The following is a 13,344-nucleotide window of genomic DNA, read 5'->3' on the forward strand; positions in this document are numbered from 1 at the left end:
ATTAAAACCCTGTGATTCAAAGTGGTTTTGTGGCAGGCAGAAATGACTACGAATGCTAAGGCCATTTCAAAGCACTTTAGGAGTGTATGTGGAAACACCACGCTGGACTTGTTTGGATAAGAGGTGGGATTTATGTAATGCAAAACCACAAATAACCCCCAAGCTTCATGTTGTCTCACTATGATTTTCCCGAAGTCTTAACTGGCCTTTCCTTTCCTCTCCTCACTCCCATGTGCCCTTTTGACAGAATTGCTCAAGCAGGGGTAAAACCAACTTAAAAACAAAACAAAACAAAATGTCCCTTGTATTTCCCTAAGGGAGTGGCTGAAAAAGAGGATTCATTGTTTGAGAAACCAAGACAGAGGTCTTGGAATAAAATAGACGGATGGTTGAGAGCTGACTGGTTTCCATCAGACAAGTCTGCATTTAAATTAGAATTGACACATATCTGAGTGGGATAAAAAACATAACTCAGGATTCAACACCCAAATTTTCAGAAAGAACTAAGCGAACTGACATATAAGTGAAGAACTGGACGGAAACCCATCTTTTACCTGTTGTTGGAGGCAGAAATCCTTAGATCTGCTGGTGCTACATCTGTCACTATAAATTCAATCTCATAGATCCTGAAAGCTTCCAGCTTAATCTATCTAGGGCAATAGCCAGGAGCAAAAGATTAGAAACAAGCACTGCAAAATAACTTCTCTTTGCAAGCACAGGTGATTGCCCTATACATCAGTCTTTATGATTTGATACTGTTACAATCTTTTTTATCCGGTGATGTTAACCCTATCTTGTGATAGTTAAACATCACTTATTCTCACAGAACATCTCAGCTCTCGATATATGAGCCTTACAGTTATTGAGCCTTATATGAGCCTTATACTTATATGAGCCTTACAATTATTTATACTTCTGTATAAATAATTTCCATCAGACCTGAAGGGTTGCACATATTAGCAGGGTGATTTAAGAGACACATACACATTTTTAATTGCTCATATTAAATATTCAAATCTGTTTCCTTCTTGCAATCTCCTCATTTGGAGTCAACCTCCTGCTCCTCAGTTTCCCCCTTATGATAAAGTATCCTCATAATAAATTCAGCAAAAATGTTCAAGATGAGTCTTAGTTCTGTCACCTGTTACAATGGCTATGTGATGTTGTCTGTGAGTATTAGCAAAGAACTTTGGTTTTCTGAATGGATCTAGTATAAATCTGGACATTCTGAGAAGAGTAATTCCCAACAGGGGGACTGCATTTTAGGCCCCGTGGGGTGATGGTGACACTGAGCTCATCCCAAAGAGCCAAATGCAGCTCATGGTAGGAGGTCTGGAGGCAGCCAAAGTCGTCCCCAGGCTTCATCCTGTAAAACATAACAAGGAATTTCATAACTGATGCTAGAATATGTTTCTGGACTGCTGGACGCAGAACACTTCTATCTCAAAATAGTTCAGGCGTCATCAAAAGGCCCTCCAGGGCAGGCGTCCAGGGGCTGCTGCTTCAAAGGCTGTTGCCTGGGCTTTTAAGGAGTGCAGGGGAATGGGATGGTGAGCCGTCCCATCAGGAGTCAGGAGGAAGAGCAGCAGGAAGGCCCTCCAGAGGCAGAGGCCGGAGTAGAGTTCACATCAAGAAAGCACTCATTTGTAGCTAGTGGACAGTGAAGTATTTAGCAGTGCTTCAGTAGCATAGTCTGGTCTAGTACTTACAGAGGACAGTTACGGAGAGAGGTGGACCTGGATTCAAATTCTGCTGTTTCCACTTGTTTTCTATGTAACGTGGAACAAATTAATAGGTACTGGTGATCAAGCCTAGATCCTTTGCACTAATTTATTAAGCTGCATTCCCAGACCTCTCAAAATGCTGAGACAGGATCTCACCAAGTTGCTAAGCTTGGCTACTTTGTGACAGTCCATTCATTTATTTATTTATGCAGTTTTGAGAGCTACTGCTGAGCTACACTCCCCACTCTATTTTATCTTATGCATTTTATTTTATTTTTTTCCTTGTGTGACGCTCGTGGTGAAGTCACCGCATTGTCTGGCGAAGCAAGCCTTACCCCTGAGCTACACCCCCAGGCCCAGAGCACCATTCTACTGACTAAACGGTGGAAACAAATTTCCATCAGTTGCTAAAGAGGTAAATTAAATATGGTGCATCCACTGGATGCAATGTTGTTTAGCAACAAAAAGTATGAAACCCACTGAGGGTGTAGCTCAGTGGTAGAGCACTTGCCTAGCAAGGCACAAGTGATCTGGGTTCAATGCCCAACACTATCAAAAAAATAAAGAAATAAAGAAGCAAAGGTAAAAGGAAGCAAGACGGAGTCTTTATGCCAAATGAATGAAGCCACAGACCACATGTTTTATGATTGCATTTACGTGAAATGTCTAAAGGAGCCAGATCTACAGAGAATAAACGAGGGACTGTCTGAGGATGAGGGAGAAGCTGCAGGGAGGCGGGCAGTATTTCCTCTGGGTGGCAGAAATGTTCTAGATAGTGGCTGCACCACTGTGAACATATGAACTGTGTATGTTAAGTGGGTGAATTGAGTGGTATGGGAACTACACCTCAGTTCATAAAAGCAATACCAAAACTAAACAGTAAGCTAGGAATAGATCTTAGGACCCCGCCATCAATCCTCTCTTACTCTGTGAGGCTGCTTTACAAGCTAGCAGGGTTTATGTTTTCAAATTAAATCAACAAACTAGCAAATACCGTCAATAGAAGTCAACATGGCACATTAGCCTGTTCAATAGTTTATCTTCAACTTGAAGACTTTCTAGTTTCATTTAAAATTTCAAAGTGATTTAAATCTAGGGGTCTCCGAAGCATTACTTAATCAGCAAATTTTTTTATTTTTATATCTTTTGGTACCAGAGATTGAACTCACAACCTCGTACTTGCCAGGCAGGAGCTTATGCCACTGAGCTAAATCCCTGGCCTAATCAGCAAATATTTAATGATACAGGAAACAACAGAGAACCGAAAGATAAGGATGCAGGAGAGAACATTTGGGAAAGAGGAAATTGAAATTTGTGTCTAGTAGCTGGAGTGGAGGCACACACCTGTAATCCCAGCACTTGGGAGGCTGAAGCAGCAGGGTCATTGCATGTTTGAGACCAGCCTGGTGCTATAAATGGAGCTCCAGTGCAGAGGGCAGTTTGCCACTGAGCGTCCCCGGTTGTCACTTCCATGCATTTCTGGTTGGCTGTCTACCTGTCTCCAATCCCTGGAGAAGCCCGGCTTGGCTCCGGTGCTCAGCCGACTTTCTGTCCCCCTGTCTTCCCTCCACATCCCGGTTACGGATTCAGGGCTGTGTGTGTGACCAGGACTTCACAGCCAGCCTGCTGGTGACACAGCCACGTGGAGAGAATCCTAGAGATGGAAGTCGTGTGTGTTTGCATGTGTGTGTGTGTGTGTGTGTGTGATGCTACAGATAAAACCTGATGTTTCATGTAGGCTAGGCAAGTGCTATACCACCAAACTACATCCTCAGTTACTGATAAATTCTAAATGAATTAATGTCTAAGAGGCTTAAGATAGTGCCAGGCACACACTAAGTATTGACGAGAAAATTTATAGTTATTATTAACAGAAATGTTAGTGTTATAAAATGGAGATTATAATAACTGTTCTTTCTACCTAAGAAAATATTGTTAATAAAAGAGAAAAACAAAAGAGGGCTGAAGCCGGGGAGTGGTAGGGCCGGCCTGCAGTCCCAGCAATGGGAAGGCGGAGGCAGGAGGATCACCATGAGTTCAAGGCCAGCCTGGGGTGCACAGTAAGTTCAAGGATAGCCCAACTATGTAGTAACACCCTATTTCAAAGAAAAGAGAGAGAAAGAGAGAACTAGGGGAAAAAAGCAGTTACCCTCACCACACCACAATAAAAGTAACACATATTCATTACAAAAAAATCTGGAAAACATGGAAATATATTAAGAATAAGAATAATCACTTACAGCCTTATTATCCAGAAAGATTACTATGCTGGTTTATTTTCCTCCAGTTTACTTTAAATCCATAATTGAAATCATTCTATATCTGGAATTTACATCATGCTTTTAAAAATTTATCATCTACCAAGTGTATTTTACATCATGTATTCTCACTTGGAGTTTCTGAAGATGAAGTCCTGGGAATGAAAAAGACTTACAGGTTTCTTTTAAATATAAGATAATGGATACAAAAATTTCAAAATTGAAAAGCATTATACACATGTGAGTTATCATTATAATGTTATTTATTCTCCCGAACTTGTTCTAGCACCCAAACCACCTCCACCTACCTGCTGTGCTGTACACTGCACCTTCGTCAGCATGTCTGTGTGCTAGGTTAATCGTGTAAGCATTTTCTCCATTATTCAATTTAGTCTCTATAAGGTCCCTCTAACAAAAAGGATGGTGTTCTTGCGGATGGTGTATGCCTATAATCCCAGCACTCAGGAAGCTGAGGCCAGACTGTTAACATGAGTGTGAGGCCAGCCTGGGGTACCTGGTAAGTCCAAGGCTATCTTGGGCTGTATAGCAAAGACTGTCTCAAAAAACAAAACAAAAATGTGATATTGTCTTATTTTTCAAAGAGAATGCTGAGTTTTGATGAAGTTAGAAAATCAAAGGGTACACAGACAGCCATGGTAAAGCAGGATTCTAAACTCTGAACCCACCAGATCTCAAATTCCCAGTGTTACCTGCTGTCACACTCTGTCTCCTGCACGGACTCCAGCCCTCGTCATGAATTTATTCTTTTGCCCTTCCAGAGAGGAAGTGGGGAAATTTCCAAGCCCGTTATCATATCACCACTTTCTCTGTCCTGGTTCAGGGTCTCACACTATTATTGCAGTTGTTCTGTAGTGAAGACATTTGGTCTTTTCTAAAGTATAGATCTGACCATCATTGAGGGCAAATCTGACCGTCATTTAATGCAAATAAAAAATAAAAAATGGGGCATGGGTATAGCTCAGTGCAAAGGCCGTGGGTCAGTCTCCAGTACTGCAAAAACAAAGTGCAAATACATAGAGGGCAAAGTCTTCACCTCCCAAGATTCCTCTGTCTTGTTGCCGCATGGTGTCAGGCTGCTTTATGCTTCCATGCTAGTGCCTGGAGAGACGCCTCCTCTAGACAATGTATATTTAGCATGGGAAATGCTGTTTTTTGGTTTTGAATTCCACATTGTGGAGGCTGATTCATGAGTTTAGAAAATAGGTAGAGATAGGATAATCAGAATGTCTGAAAACAATGTCACAGGTAAAGTGATTAAAGTCCGGGATTTAGCTCAGCAGCATAAGTGCCAGCCTGGCAAGCATGAGGCCATGAGTTCAATTCCCAGTACCAAAAAAAAGAAATAAGTATATTTACAGCAGAGCCTTTGAAAGTGAGGGAACCAGTGCAGGACAGCAGGGAGCTGGCATGGAGGGACATACTTGTTCCAGCTCCTGGGGAGGCTGAAGTGGGAAGGTCACTCAGGCTCATGAATTTGAGACTGAACTGGCAATGTCACAAGGCCCCAGATCAAACAACAACTAATTTTTTTAAAATCCAAAATGTCATGCTAATGTTAAGCTAATCTAGTTTAACAGACAGATTTTTAGCCAATGTGTTACGGTTGAACGGGCAAAAATAGTCCAGGTTCTTGTGCACGGCAAGGAAGGAGCTAAGCATACACCTTGTCATAAGTAGCTAAGTTTACTGAAGATCACAGCAGCAGGGATAGGCAGAAGGGCAGAAACATGGAAGATAAAGAGGAACTCTGGAGGAGCCCTAGCACAACCCAGGGTCCCAGCGTGTAAAGGGTCAGGCTCCTCTACCTCTGGGTAGGAACTAAGTCTGCCGTATCACAACCTCCTAAGGGTAAACATGGACAATCACCAGGGTGGGCTGGGCCAAGGCTGAATGATGGGGAGGGAGTGGCTCTCTCAGCTCCTCCGTTTCTGTTTCAAGTGGAGCTATGGGTTTCTTCATGGACACTGCAGCCACAGCATCCTCCTCCTCGTCTTACTCCTCCTCCTCCTCCTTCTCTTCTTCATCTTCTTTCTCCTCTTCCTTCTAAGCAAGGTCTCACTATGTTGACCAAGCTGTTCTCAAACTTAAGGGCTCCAGTGACCCTCCCACCTCAGCCTCAGTAAGCTTGAGTGACAAGTATGTGCCACTGCACCCAGCTCCATCGTGGACACTGGGAAAAGGCCTTCTGCACAGCATGGTAAGAGGAAGATATACTCTCGAGTTTTTGATTTGAGGCATCTCAAACCAAGTAACTTCATTAGCTTTTCTGAAAAGCGAGTACCTTGTACAAATGAACAAAAAGAACATGTAGAGTACACAGGCCCTGACCCTCAAGATTTATCATGATCTTATATATTCTGCACTGAAGGCAGAAGAAATCATTCCAAGAAGGTGCATTAACAAATGTAATACCATGGCCAGCTGAGGAAATAACCACAGCAGAGAGGTAGAACAGACCAAGCAGAGTATAAGGAATGGGATAGCTTCTTTCAAATAAGACTTAGCAACAACAGGAATCAGAACTCCTCCAAGCATGATTGCAGCCAGCGGCAGTTTTCCTGCAGAGTTAATGAACCCGAAGCTCCAGGGCTACTCTTTTGCCCCAGTCTCTTTGGGACTCTGGTAGAAATTCCAGGAATCCTGCACTCCTGAACTATAGGGACCACCTAAGAACCTTACAAAACCTGTTCCCTTCAAGCCTGTAAACCAGGGTTATCAGCAAAACAAAACTTACCATACACAGCGTGTTTAAAGAATGTCTTCAAGTGTTTGCTCTCAGACATACCTACATAGCTGGATTATACCACATTATAACCCACCCAAGGAGCACGAGCTTTGAAACTGAACGCTATGCACATGCTTTGTGCCGCTCTATGCTAGTGACTGCAAACCTTTGGGAGCCTTCAGTGATACAAACAGCTCACCATGGCCTGCCTGCCATAGGTTCATCTTCGATGCATCTATACCCTCAAATGTAGAGGTTTTGCACTGATTCTGTCACCTTAATTTTGATACGTTTTGTTTTTGTTCAGCAGAAAGTAGAAGAAAGGGTTTGTGAATTAAGATGGTTAAATCTTCATTGTCTATCACGTGGGAAAGGTGTGGGGAAGGTGACTCAGTGAGGTTAAACCTGTTTGGCTTGAATCAACCCTTCGGCTTTCCCCTGGGAAGTGATTCCACCCTCACCTTCCCAGCCCACAGCAGGCTGAGCGCTGTGTGCAGCAGAGAGGTGAGACAACCGGAAGACAACTTTCTAACTCCTTTTGAGTCACGTTTTTAATTAACAATAATCACACCTCAGAGAAACATCACTGGCTATGATACTGCCACTGTGCAAAGCTATGAGTCACATCTTTACAGTGGCTTCTCTGTTTATTATTAGCAGTGTGATTTTACAGAATGTCATGAAGCCATATTAAATACAAACCAAAAGAATGGCCATCTCTTGAGCCATATTTCCTATGGCCACTGAGGGACTTATAAGACTGGTATTTTCTGATACCTGGTGAGAGGATGTGATCTGAAGACCATATGTTGCTTTGCTTTTTTCATTTTTGGTGGCACTGGGGACTGAACTCAGGGCTTTTGCCCTGAGCTACACTGTTGAACTTTCCTTTTAATTTTTTTTTTTCTTTAAGACAAGTTCTGGCTAAGTTTCTCAGGCTGAGCTCAAATTTGTGATCCTCCTGCCTCATCCTTGAGAGTGCTGGGATGAGAGGCATGCACCTCTACACCTGACAGAACTATGTGAGTCAGAGGAAGCAGGATTCAATTTCCTTTTGTGCTAGAACCAGTTTTGGCTTTTGATCAGTTTAGCTTCTCTGAGCTTCAGTTTCCTCATCTACAAAATGCTGATAACATTCAACTTATAAATCTCAACTTTCTCTCTTACACTTCCAGTTCTTCCTTTCTACCAGTGTCTTTTTTCCCCCCTCAGTATTGGAGATGGAACTCAAAGAATGCTGAGCAAAATTCCCAGCCCTTTTTATTTTTATTTTGAGAGAGGGTAATACCAAATGCCCAGCTTGGCCTTGAACTTGTGATCTTCTTGCCTCAGCCTCCTGAGGAGCTGGGATTATAGGCATGTACCACCATGCCTGGCTTTCCAGTGCTTTCTTATTCAACAGAAAATAACATCATCAAAAATTCCATTCTCTGCAAGAGTTACTGCCTTAGTTTGTTCCATTTTCCAGCAGAGACTATTTGGGAAAGATAACTGTGCTTGCTATCTCTCTTCACTATACAGCTACTTAATCCTTTGTTTCTTTCAAGCAGCTTTTATTCCCACAAAGAAATGACTAGTGACTAAATTCAGTAGTTTCCAAATTCAGTGGTCCTTTTGTAGTCCCTTGACCACTTGGCCTTTTCTAATCTTTTACCCTGTGCTGTAATAGTAAATATTGATCAAATAGAAGAATTGTATATCCTTTGGATTTCTTTCTTTCCTGTTGCAGTCCCCAGTGGCTGTCTTATGGATTTAATTAATAACCTTTGTGCAGCTAATTCCCCAGCCTCTAATTCTGATTCTGTCCTCTCTCTGAGCTTTCTTCCTATATTAGTCCGTGCTTCCATTTCTGGCATACAAAACTCAGCATCCACAGTTTAAAGGAGGGGAGTGTCAACGTGGCTCAGTATTTCAGGGAATGCAGTTCATCCAAGGCAGAAGCATCATGGTAGAAGAGCAGGTTGGAAGAAACTGCATAATTCACAGGGTCTGGAGAGCAGAGCAGGACAGTACCGGAGAGGAGGTGTGGGGGACCAGATGCGTGATGCAAAGTCACCCTTCTGCGACCTACAAAGACATACTCCACCAGTTCACTGGGTGGCTCCCAAGCTAATCAAGTTGACACAATCAAGCTCACTCCCCCACCAGTAAGTCCTAAGTATCTCCTGCTGGAGATATTGCTGGACTTTCCCATCTCCACCTTCCTGCCACCCCTATATTCTCACTTCCCTGTTCCTGTCAATGGCATCATCATAATGCTTTCCTAGGAGCCATGTTCGGACACGTGAGATTCCCCATGTCTTTTTGTTTGTTTTTATTTTTTGTTTTTATAGTGCTGGGGATCAAACTCAAGACCCATGCTTGCTAGGCAAACACTGCTGAGCTCCAGCCCTTTTTAAGACAGGGTGTTGCTAAGTTTTCCAGGCTGGCTTTGAATGTGTGCTCCCCCTGCCTCAGCCTCCCAGCAGGGATTACAGGCATAAATCACACACTTTTGAGGTCCTTTTTATTCCTTCTCCTCCTTTCCACTCCACTGATTCCTCAGGCCAGGGATTCACCAAGACCATAAACTTTACCTTTGTATGCACCCCCTTCCCAAGCACTCTGCCTCTCTCTTGGGATTCGTCCATTTTAACTTTTATTTTTGGTACTGGGGATGGAACTCACAACCTTACGCTTGCCAGGCAGGCGCTTGTGCCACTGAGCTAAATCCCCAGCCCCTTAACTTTTTTTAAGATCATAGCAGACACCTGGCTGCTTTCTCACTTCTAAGCTCTCACTCTTATCACATGTAGCTATAACATTAATTTCTGCCTAAAAATACCTCTAAGTATGTTATTGGTAAATCCACAAACCATCCCACTTTAAAAATTTTTAAAAACCATTCTACCTTACCTGTGTATTATGAACTGTGCCTAATTAAGTGAAATGCTCACACATCCTCTCATGGGCTTCATAATTTTGCAGTGTTGTTTTTTTCAAGTCGTTTTTTCCATGCTTCTTGTTCTACCCTGAGGATGCTTATTCACATCCTGTGTGCATTCCCAGGAAATCTGAGACACATTTCTTTATGACTTTTGCCTGAGTCCTCATGCAGGTGTAACCAACTTTATCCTCTGTGCTAACAACTTTAGGGAAGCACCAAAAGCAGGTATGACTTTGCACCCAGCACTATACCTATGTGTGCACAAGTTTTCTCCTGTCAGCTGTACTCTGTCACTGAGCTGTCCCCTCAGCCCAGCAAATGCTTTTCTTTTCTTATTTTTTTGAGATAAGGTCTTGCCATGTAGCTCAGGCTGACTGTGAACTCATAGCCATCTTCCTGCCTCAGCCTCCCAATTACTGGGATTACAGGTGTGCACTACCAAGCCCGGCAGTGAATGCTTTGTGAGTGCCCATAAGAACTACTAGGGTAGGGGGCTGGGGATTTAGCTCAGCGGCATAAGAGCCTGTCTTATAAGCAGGCAGTCGTGAGTTCGATCCCTGGTACCAATAAAAAGGAAAAAGACAAAAAAAAAAAAAGAAAAAGAACTACTAGGGTACTATGCTGGGTCAGGACCTACAGAAATGAACAAAACATGATTCCTCTCACCCAGGGACTGGTGATATAAATAAATGACTTAATGTACATTTAGTTTAAAAATAGAGTGATAGAGGTGTGTACAGAATGTTTTGGGAACCACAAAACAGGTGTCCGAACTCAGCCTGCAAGAAGAAAAGGAAGAAGAGAAAATTCCCATGCATGTGTGACAGCTTAACTAAGTCTGAAATTCTGAATCAGCCAAGGGTGCACGGGAAGAAGAGACTGGTAGAAGGAAGCAGATATTTAAAGGCCACAGCACAGACCTGATTCACCTTTACTTCCTACACTGCCATGGTTCCGATGTCTGTGCCAAACCAGGACCATGCATGGTGAAGTACAATATTCAGCAACCTGATTTGCAGAGAGTAACAAGGTCTATATGGAGAGGATCAGGAAGTCACATCTTATGGGATTTTCTTTTTGTTGGCAAGGGTTCCTTCTTTATTGAAATCATGGTAATAATATAGCAGTATCTTAATTTTTAATTTTTTTTAAGAGATGGGCTTTTAATGATGGTCATGGTGATACAGGCCTGTAATCCCAGCAGTCAGGAGGCTGAGGCAGGAGGATCAGCACAAGATGGAGGCTAACTTGGGTTATACAGTGAGTTCAAGGCTAGTCTATACAACATGAGGAGATTCTTTCTCAAAATCAAACAAACAAAAACAGATGGGATGTTGCTATATTGTCAGGCTGGTCTGGAATTTCTGAATTTGAGTGACCTCCCCAATTTAGGTGTGCTTCAGTGTGTCCAGATTATGTGTCTTAATTCAGTGCTTTTATTTACCAAAAGAAATAAAGCAAAGCAAAAAAACCTGGTAATTTTAAATTAGCTGTGGGATTTAAATTTTTTTCCCTTGTCCACAAAAATTGAGCAACTTCTGCAGGCATCAAAAGCACTAACAAGAGGTGTAGCTCAGTACTTATCTTGGTTGCTTCAGGCCCTGGGTACCACACCCAGCATACAGAAAAAAGAAAGAGTCCTAGTTGGAGGGGGAGTCCCGAAAGAGCTTTCAAAATGCCTGCATAAACTGTTCCTTTAGTTCCCTGAAGCCTTAGAGATTTGGAAACTTTGAGGTTGAGCTTTTTTTTTTTTTTTTTTTTTTTTTTTATAAAATTCTTAGTTGATTTTAAATTATCCTGATTTGGGGGCAACTATTATAGCCCAATGCCTCCCTCCCTGCCTCCCACCCCCATCAGGCATGGATAAATAAATACCTGGCAAATAAATGAGAGGACACTGTTCAGATAAAAACATAGATAGGAATACAAAAAACTTTTTTCACAACAGAAAAATGCACACATCTCAAAGGGACAAGAAAGATAACTTTTTAGGAGAAAGTCTGATTCTTTACAAGGCAGAACAAGGGTGGTGGGGTATATTTGTAATCCTAGGTGATTGAGAGGCTGCGGCAGGAGGATCACAAGTTCAAGGCTAGTGTGGCCAGTTTAGCTAGAGATGGTCTCAAAATAGAAAATAAAAAGGGGTGGGGCTGGAGCTCAGTGGTGGACTAACCCTGGCTTGGCTCCTCTGTACTACCTAAAACAAAATGAGAAAGTTTTGAGTATTTTAGGGCCTTTCACTTTTAAGCACAAAAAATAATAAAATGAAAACAAAGCACTTTTAAGCCTTGGTCACTGATGTGAACAAATTGGAGAGGAAAAATTAGCATTTGAAAACTGCAAAGATTAGGTAAACTCCTGCGTATCATTCAGGAAAAAAGAGATGGACATTTTTAAGTTCCAAACACTGATGAATGGGGCAAACAACTTTTATTAATAACCCTTCAGGGACCTGCAAATGTGAATGAACTTCCTCAGGACTTAGCTAATTTTAACTTGAAATCCCTCTGAATCATTTTCCTGTATTTCCTTTTCCCCTCCCTGAATTAGAGGTCATTCTGAAACATGCATTCCCCAAAGCCATTGCTCTGAACTCAAATAATTTTACTGGTTGATAGACATTTGGAGATCCCTGAGTTCAAAGCCCTGATTTTGAACTTGCTCACCTCACCCAAGGTTATAGAACAGAACAGGAATTTACTAGTCACCTGGTATTGTTTCCATATATGCCTTTGTATAAATTTATATTTGGAAACACTGTACACTATTTTATCCTTTCCTACCCATTATATTTTAGACCCCTTATGCTTTTCATTTTTGTACATTTATTTTTGATTTTTGCTTATTATGGTAACAGGGACTGAACCCAGGTCCTTCACACTGAGCTACACTCCCTACCTTTTTTGTTTTTTTACCATTGTTGTTTGTTTTGAGACAAGATCTAAATTGATAAAAGTCTGAGCTTGCAATTCTCCTCCAGGGGGCTGGGCCTGCAGGCACAGCCACCATGCTTGACTTGTGCATTCACTGAGGACAAATTGATGAAATGAGATAGGCCTTGATTTTCACACTTGATAGAGAGTCTAAGGATGAAGGAACTTGTGCATCGTTTTTTGTTTTTTGTCTTTTTCGTTTTTTGGTACCAGGGATCAAACTCATGACTGCCTGCTTGCAAGGCAGGCGCTTATTGCCGCTGAGCTAAATCCCCAGCCCAACTTGTGTATTGTTACACAGCTATGTCAGATAGCTCCCCGTGCTAGAAATAAAGCACCCTACATAGAGCACCATGACAGGAATTCATATCTCACAGTTCCCAAAACTGAGAAGCCCAGGATCAAAGTACCAATTTGATTCTTCAGTGATAGTCCTTTTCCTGACTTGTAGAAAAGAGAAGAGAAAGGAAAAGAAAAGAAAGCAGGGAGGGCCAGCTCTCCCAAGTTCTTGTCTCTAAGTCTTTGCACTTACTAGGGCACTAATCCTGATAGGGGAGCAGCCATCTCCATTCCTTTATCCAAACCTAATTACCTCCTGCACACCTTGTTCCCAAATAAAATCACCATGGGGTTAGGCCATCCAGGTACAAACTTAGGGGAGGAGCCAAATTCAGAGCCAAACTGACAGCAGTTCCAGAACCTGAACTGGCACCCAGGACACCTGGCATCAGTAACACTGAATGAACAGTTGTGGAGG

At 42.3% G+C, this 13,344-nt stretch overlaps 1 pseudogene; it reads right to left on the reverse strand.

Moving 5' to 3' along the window:
* Nucleotides 1-7,214: 7,214 nt before the first annotated feature.
* On the reverse strand, nt 7,215-7,344 carry LOC111757682 (U4 spliceosomal RNA; annotated as a pseudogene).
* Between the last annotated feature and the right edge of the window lie 6,000 nt (nt 7,345-13,344).

The sequence above is a fragment of the Cavia porcellus genome, unplaced genomic scaffold (genome assembly GCF_034190915.1).
Source record: "Cavia porcellus strain 051 isolate PalLab524CR breed Dunkin Hartley unplaced genomic scaffold, mCavPor4.1 scaffold_9, whole genome shotgun sequence".
In the NCBI taxonomy this organism is placed as follows: Eukaryota; Metazoa; Chordata; class Mammalia; order Rodentia; family Caviidae; genus Cavia; species Cavia porcellus.